The 8607-nt window shown below is 42.4% G+C and overlaps 2 protein-coding genes across 2 annotated transcripts in view; one reads left to right on the top strand and one right to left on the bottom strand.

Annotated features, from left to right (window-relative positions):
- The window catches only part of LOC132390069 (zinc finger protein 850-like), a 104580-nt gene that overhangs the window by 23063 nt on the left and 72910 nt on the right, over positions 1-8607 (bottom strand). The window lies entirely within an intron of this gene.
- The window catches only part of LOC132390072 (gastrula zinc finger protein XlCGF26.1-like), a 29051-nt gene continuing 28161 nt past the window's right edge, over positions 7718-8607 (top strand). The window contains exon 1 of the mRNA XM_059962660.1: positions 7718-7786. The gene's annotated coding sequence lies outside the window, so the exon portion shown is untranslated. The remainder of the gene's footprint in view (positions 7787-8607) is intronic.

Below are 8607 nucleotides of genomic sequence, written 5' to 3'. Positions count from 1 at the left end.
ACTCTCCCTACACTCCCCCTCCCTCGAAAAGCAGGCCACGTACTCAAGGACCCTCACAACCTGGACATCCTCGCTGCAAATCCGCTCCCGCATCGGGGAAGAGATACAAAAGCCTGACAGCGCGAACCACCCGGCTCAAGGACGGTTTCCTGTCTGTGGTTATAAGCCAAATGAATGATAAAATGGACTCGGCCTCACAATGTAACTCGACGTGACCCTGCACCATATGTCTATCTGCACTGCACTTTCTCTGCAGCTATAATGCTTTGTTACATTGTTGTCTTGTCATTTTCATTTTTCATTTTTAGAATTTTTTTTACTAGTACATAATCTTCTACAGCTACAGAATGAAACAAGACTTCAATAGATTAATATGTATATAATTAATAAAGTTGAAGGAAAAAACTAATCGTAAAATATAAAAATGGAAATTATATATAGGAAAAGGAAGGAAATAAAGAACCCCATCTAACTAGGGGGGACCCACGAACAACAAAAAAGGGAAAAAACCCATTAGGAATCAACCCCCCGGAGCAATACGTTTAACCATCATCTAAATATAAAATAGAATCATCAACCGCCATTTCATATTTATAATAAAATAAATTGGAAGGAAACCATATAGCATATTACAAATTAAATGATAATATTTGGCAAAGAACTCTATCTTCTCTCAAAATCGAATCGAGGATCAAAAGTTCTCCTATTTTTTTTCAAACTAAGACATAAGATTCCTTGAGAAAACCATTCAATTAATGCAAGGGAAGAAGTATCTTTGTATCTTAATAAAATAGCTCTTCTTGTCAATAGTGTAACAAATGCAATTACATGTTGATCTGAAGATGAAAATACCCTGAATATGATGTGGAACTATACCAAATAGAACAGTCAGTCTATTAGGTTGTAAATTCATTTTCAGAGCTTTAGATCTTGTTGGAAATAAAGACTTCCAAAACGATTTTAATGATGAACATGCCAGAACATATGTGACAAAGTAGCTACTTCAGTTTTATATATATCACAGCATTTGTCTATACTAGGAAATATTTTAGATAGTTTCTCCTTTGTTAAATAATAACGGTGAACAATGTTAAATTGAATTAAACAATGGAATATAGAAGAACAATTTCCGTTTTTCAAAACTCGAAGCCAATCTTCATTAACAAAGATCATATGAAGTTCTCTCTCCCAATCTTGTTTAATCTTTAGTGATATGTTCTCATTTGTAACAAAAATAAGTTATACATTCTGCCAATGGAAACTTTCTCTAAGGGATTCAATTTCAAAATGGTATCTAACAAATCAGATTCTTGTAAATATGGAAACTTAGGTAAGCATTGTTGTAAAAAATGTCGAAACTGAACATATTCCAAAAAATGTGTATGAGCGAGAGAAATTTTGTCAATTAGCCCTTCAAAGGTCATCAATCGACCATCACAAAATAAATCTCTAAAAGAATGGATCCCTTTATTGTTCCATAGGAGAAAAATGGGGTCAGTTGTTGAAGGTATAAATGAAAAGTTTCGATATAAAAAACTAGACAACTAAATTGTTTCAAATTTAAAAAAAATACGAAACTGAACCCAAATCCGTAGGAATAGTTTAATAACCGGGTAAAGATTTAAATTTGGAATTTTGGAGAGCTGTAAAGGTAATGGAGCTGCTAAAATTGAAGTTAAATGAAATTGTTTAACAGCTTTTAATTCCAAATCAACCCATAATGATTTTTGTTTCTTATCAAGCCAATATAACCAAAAACATAATTGTCTAATATTCACAGCCCAATAAGTACAGTCTTAAATTAGGAAGTGCAAGTCCACCATCTTGTTTAGATCTTTGTAAATTATACTTATTAATTCTTGGTCTCTTATTGTTCCAAATAAAGGAAGAAATAAGAGAGTCAATTTGATCGAAAAAAAATTTAGTTAAAATGATAGGTATACCAAACAAGGCAGTAAGGGGATTTGGGTCAAATTGGACCCAAAAAAGTTGTGAAAAGGTATGGAATACTTCCCGCCAAATCTTTTCAATTGTAGGGCCAAACCAAATGATATGAATTAAAGAGGCATCAGCAGAGTTGCATTTATTACAAAGTGGAGAAACATTCGGGTAAAAACTGGAGAGCTTCTGTTCAGAATCGTAAGCTCTATGAACCACTTTAAATTGTAGAAGAGAATGACGAGCACAGAAAGATGATTTATTAACCCGTTTAAGAATTTTATTCCATCTATCATCAGAAATCTGACAATTTACGTCATCTACCCAAGCTCTTTTTATTTTATCAAAGAAGTCTTGTCTAGACTCAATCAACAAGTTATAGATACCGGTAATAGAACCATTTACAAAGGTGTCCTGGTAAACCTCTTCTGCGCCCTCTCCAAAGCCCCGACATCCTTCCGAGAATGGGGGCGGCCAGAACTGTATGAAACACTCCAGATGTGGTCTAACTAGTTTTATAAAACTGTGTTACGAACTGTAACGTTATAGAAACGAACCACCAGCAATAGAGTTCACGGTGCAGTCTGGTTTTGATGTTAAACCCATTCTCTTTATTAGTATCTACTTATAACATAGTAATTTGACGAAATAAAGCAAAGTTAGCAGTGTTATAGATGTGTAAATATAACTCCCAGACTATCGAGCCTGAGGGAACAAAGCTTGAGTCTTGAGATGGTAAAGTAGGAAAGTTCAGTAATCCACGGAATAAATGATGGGAGAGAGATATTTGTGATCCAGGGTGAAACGTAGAGAAACGGCCGTTTCTTCAAAATAACCGTCGACGAAGTTCTTATCCGTTGAATCCGCATACGAGTTATCAGCGAAAGTGACCTGTCACAGGAATACCGTCTTCCAGAGGTTGCCACACAACATGCCCAGGCAAGGGTTAACACAAGATATTCCACAATCCACTCCTATGGATTATACGAAGTGACAGCCACACACATTCGTTGTGGTTCCGTGTACCGATGATCAACCCACTCTTGTGGGCAGAGGAGAGTTCCAAGCCTCAGGTGCGACTACTGAAGCGATCAGCTTTTCCAGTCAGTCAGTCAGTCAGTCAGTCAGTCAGTCTCTCTCTCTCTCTCTCTCTCTCTCTCTCTCTCTCTCTCTCTCTCTCTCTCTCTCTCTCTCTCTCTCTCTCTCTCTCTCTCTCTCTCTCTCTCTCTCTCTCTCTCTCTTATGGTTCAGTCCACAGTCAGCGCTGTCAGCCTGTGACTGACGTCATAGTCCCCGCCTCCTCACGCCGGCGCTCTTAAAGAAACACAGTACGACCAAACGCTCGTAACAGCCGCAACACAACTTTCCGACTTTTGAACTCAATGCTTCAACTAATAAAGACAACCATGTCATTTGCCTTCTTATCCACCCGATCAATCTGTGCAGTCTCTTTCAGGGAGCGATGAACTTGGAGTCTAAGATCCCTCTGATCATCGACACTGCTCAGGGTTTTGCATTTAACAGTGTACTGTCTCATACATTCGACCTACCGAGCTGCCAAGATGATCATCACTAATCAAATCTCACTGAGATTTCTCAGGTCCTGTTGAATTTATTGCCAAGTGCTCAAGTACGGGAAGGTACAGGGACAGAGAAACACTGACTTGTTGCAGCATCACAGGCAAGTACATTCAGAAAATACGCGGAACAGAAGTTATACGATTCTCTGTCCGTAACAATCTGTAAATATGTTTTATGTCATTAACGATATTTAAAATACATTGTGTCATGATCAATACTAAAATGTGCATTTGTGTCAATAACAGACTTGGAAATGTTGAATTTGTTCCCTGTCTCCATTCCTCCTGTAATCCACAACCAGCTCCTTTGTTTTCGTTACAATGAGGGAGAGGTTGTTTTCTTGACATGACCATGTCGGGGTGATGACTTCTTCTCTGTCGGCTGCCTCGTTATTATTTGGGATCCGGCGGATCAATGTACTGTGGTCAGCAAATCTAATTAGCAGATTGGAACCAGCCACTGCAGCCCTACAGTGCACTATGTACTGATTGCAAAGCTACAAAATTGCATGTGAATAGCCTCCCCTCCCTCAACTCCACTCTTTCTGCGTCACCAGCAGACTGGGACATCTCACATCTCGCTGCCTCCGCCAGGACATTAAACTGTGAACAACTGTGGTCAGGGACTGATCTCTGGGGTATTCCAAACGCTACCTCCTTCCAGTCTGAAAATGACCCACTCATCCAGACACACACTACCGGCAGTTTATCGATCTCCAACGAAAAAGCCTAATCACCTACTCCTGAGGGTCAATACCATTGCTGACTCGGAGTTTACAACCGTCAAATGCCGGGAGGGACATAATAATCAGAAAGTCTCTAGTCACAGCCGTGTGAATAAAATGTGATCTCAGTGGGTGTGTGGCGCATGCTCAGAATGCGAAGGAGACAGACAAACTGAGCCAAGTCACAGAGTGATGAAGGGGAGGAATGATCCATTTTGATACAGAGAGGGAAGCGGAGAGTTTGATATTGTTCCTGATGCCGGAACTGTAGCCTGTTAGAAGATGAAGTCTTGTTCCTCCAACTTGTTCTGAGCTGTGACAGTTTTTTTCAGAAGGCACCATGGAGAGTAAAATTACCTAAGTTGAAATGTTGTCCTTCACCCTCCAACGTGCTTTGTAAGCTTTTAACAGTGTAGAAAAGGCAAAGGAATTGTCTATGGGACTCACAAACACGTTAGTCTGCTGTATCTGTCAGGTCACCATCGCTTGAATGCCGCCGGTCCTTGAATGTGGAGGCGGAGATGTTGGAGAAGACAGCGCCCCACTCGCGACAAGGAGAGCCCGATCACGTGTCCATGTCCGTGATCTGATTGGATACATCGCCATGACGTTATAGCACTGTGACGTCATTCACTGGCTCTCATTTTGGAAGGGATTCAGTCGGCCATCGCAGATACACAAACAGCTTCGCACTGGGAAGCGGCCGTTCACCTGCTCCGTGTGTGTGAAGAGACTCATTCAGTTAACCCACCTTGTGATGCTCCGGTGAGTTCGCAATAAATAGAGGCCACATTTCTGTCCGGAGTGAGCAATGAGTTTTACTCAATCATCCCAGCTGCTGCAACACCAGAAACTTCACATCAGGGAGGAAGTTCAAATCAGCTCCGTGTTAAATGTTTAACCATCACGGTGACTGAAGGCAGCTGCGGGTTCATGAGGGACTGTTACTGTCAGATTCTGCAGTTCTTGCGGCTGCTCATCGCACCCAGGACTGAACCCTGGTCACTGAGCATTGGAGGAGTCCGTTCTGCTGATGTTAGCCTTAAACTAGACTGGTGTTTAATATTGTGGATCTGTGAAAGATAAATCCCGTGAAAGATAAATCCTGTATCAAATCCCGTGTCTCGCTTGAGAGGCCACTCAGCCCAGCTGGTCCCTGCCCATGTTTCTGTTCCATATCAGTATATGAAAATCTACCCCGCCGTTTCCCTCTCACTCTCCCTGAGATGACAGGTTGCATCTAGTCACCACTCCGTGGGATAGGAGATTTCCCTTGAATGTCATAGAATCACAGAAATCTACAACATATTATCGATACTTTGTCCCACAATGTTGTACCGACCATGTAACTTACTCTAGAAATTGCTTAGAATTACCCTACCGCATAGCCATCTATTTTCCTAAGCTCCATGTACCTATCTTAACAGACCTTTTTGTATCCGGCTCTACTACCGTCGCTGGCGGTGCATTCCACACACACGCCACTCTTTGTTTAAAAAACTTAGCTCTGACATGTCCTCTATACCTACTTCCAAGCAGCTTAAACCTATTCACCCTCGTGTTAGCCGTTTCTGCCCTGGGAAAAAGCCTCTGACTATCCACACGACCAATGCCTCTCATCATCTTATACACCTGCATGAATTTCCTGCATGATTGTCTCCGGGCTGAACAAGACGATGAGCTCACTGTGGTTGTGACGTTGTTCAGGGCTCCGGACGAAGTTGGTTAAACTCCTTCTTACCCGCTCTTTTCAACGTTTTGGGTCATTTTCACCAATTTTAAAGGATTGTGCCTCAGACAGCTGGGTTGTTGCAATTGTTACGTGCCAGCAGCAATAGATCACTAACGGAGTCTGGTTTCGATGTTAAAACCACTCTCTTCATTATTATAGTGACGGGGTCCTGAATTACCCTTATGAACTGTATTTTTGAAAAGAGAGAGGGAGATGTTCAACACCGGACACAGAGAGAGGGAGGGAGGGAAGGTGGACAGAGAGTGAGAGAGAGAGAGAGAGAGAGAGTTAGAGAGGAAGACTGCTCGGAGACGATGTTATGGTTTCTCTGCAAGCTTGTTGACACTTTTACAAGGACACTGTCAGCTTCTGTGTTCTTACAGAGAGAGAAGGGAGGAACTGTTTGATGGACAGCTGGGGCTCAGCACGATGAGATAAGTAGGAGGTCCGCTGATAGACCTCCAGACACATGGTTTTGGACACTGAATGAGCTTTGTTGTGTCCACAGAAAAAGTTGGGCTTTGGAAGATCGATCCGGAGCATCAATCAGTGGCTCTCGCAGTGTGAAAAGGCTGTGACCGGTGGGGAGTTATTCGTGTGTCCATCGCTCGCCTGGGTTAATAACTCCACCACTGAAGAACGGTCCCATTTATAGTGGTCACAGTCGGTGACTTCCAAAGGATTTCGGAGGACGAAGGGACTATCGACGGCGTCAGCTTACCTGAAGACTCAAAACTCTCCCTCTCTCTCTCTCCATCACTCCCCGACTCAATCCCACGAACTGAACCGAACTTCACTCATCACCGGAAGACGGTATCCATTCACCCCGAGGCGTGAAGAAGCTTGGCTTTCCTATTTACACACACACACACACACACACACACACACACACACACACACACACACACACAATCATTGCTAACCTGTTTGATATATCTGCATTTATATTGTTGTATAGCGTAGTTACTAATAAAGGGAATGTAGAGAGAAGGCAATTACGAAGAATTCCACACACATTCCACGCTGGGTAAACGAAATAACAGTCGCCGAAGATCTTATCCGTCGATTAGCTCCGAAATCCACTTAGAAATATCACCAGGTGACAGTCACAGGAATATCGTCTTCAAGTGATTACCACAGAACACCCCGATTCCAGGTAAGGGCCAACAAAAGTGATACCACAGGATACTCCAGCAAATCCACACATATGGATGATACGAAGTGACAGTCACACATCCGTTCTGCACTGCGTGTCGATGATCAGATCAACACAAAAGAGTTGCCAGCTTGATTCAGGGGCTCCAGAGAGAGATGGTGTCCAGAGGAGGAGGACGAATAAGACCAGCACGATGTGGTTAAAAGTGAAAGATTAGAAGCATTTGGAAACTGGTTGATCGAAAAAAAAAGGTGGTTAATTTCTGCAAAACACAGGTGGAAATCAACAGATAAGGCAGAAATTTTGGAGAGGAATACTTAGAAAATGTTTTCTCAGTATTTCCAGCAACTGCAGAATCTCCTATGTTTTATATCTGCATTTTACTTTGGCATTAGATACACGTTGATATTGAGTATATTGCTTATGGGAGCCGCTTTCTGCATTAAAACAGCTGCAGATTTTTTCTATACCCAAGATAAAAAAAATGAGGTATGGACATTGAACCGGTGCTTGCAGAAATGTTTAATGGCACCGTGATTACCCATAGGGCAATTCGCTGAAGCGCCGATGAAATGCGCAGGCGTCAGGCTGAGGACGTCCCTGAGTTTCACGCATGCGCGCAGTGCACAGAAGGCTTTGAAAATGTCGGTTGCAGGTAAGAGCGATTAATTGTGTTTTTATCTTAAATACCGACTTCAGGATAATTCCTCTGAATTTCGGACACCGTGGGCAGCAATCCCGGGACAGTCCTGCCCTCTTCCCTCTCTCTCAGCTCCACGATCCGTACACGGGCCCCGGGGAGCTTCCGGCTGATGCGGGAATGGGAACCGATGGATCTCTCAGACAGAGCTGAGCTCCAGCTATCTAAATCCAAGGATTAGGAACTCGGAGAAAGGGAGCAAAATCTTTTACATCAGCAGTTGAGAAAATCACCTTTGTTCTCCCTCCAACACAAACAAGAGAAAATCTGCAGATGCTGGAATTCCAAGCAACACACACAAAATGCCGGAGGAACTCAGCATTAGTACTCTTTTCCGTAGATGCTGCCTGGCCTGCTGAGTTCCTCCAGTATTTTGTGTGTGTTGCTTCCTCTACCTCCTCTCGTTCTGCACTTTTCTACCGGTGAGAACATGTTTTGTCCCATTCTCTCTGGGTACATTATGATATCAAACACCTTTGCCCTGGGCAACAAGTAGCTTTCACATCACAAATGTGCCAGACTCCAGTGAGACAGACTACTGCCCATCCCTTCATATTCATTGGGATTTCATTCACTGAGTTCACCACCGTCAGTCATTGGGGACGGGTTCAGGGGGAATATTTATGTAGAACACAGAAACTAGTGATGCCTGTTTGCATTTTGGTGATGCAAAAGTTGCTGGAGAATTTGCAAGTGGGAAGAAGTGGAGTGATATTTGGAAATCTGACTTCTTAAAGTGTAATTTAGCAAGCAAAGCACATATGGACAATGTGTAA

This window comes from Hypanus sabinus, unplaced genomic scaffold (assembly GCF_030144855.1).
Source record: "Hypanus sabinus isolate sHypSab1 unplaced genomic scaffold, sHypSab1.hap1 scaffold_757, whole genome shotgun sequence".
NCBI lineage: Eukaryota > Metazoa > Chordata > Chondrichthyes > Myliobatiformes > Dasyatidae > Hypanus > Hypanus sabinus.
The sequence above is the reverse complement of the archived record's forward strand: the minus strand, read 5'-3'. Positions and strand labels throughout refer to the sequence as shown.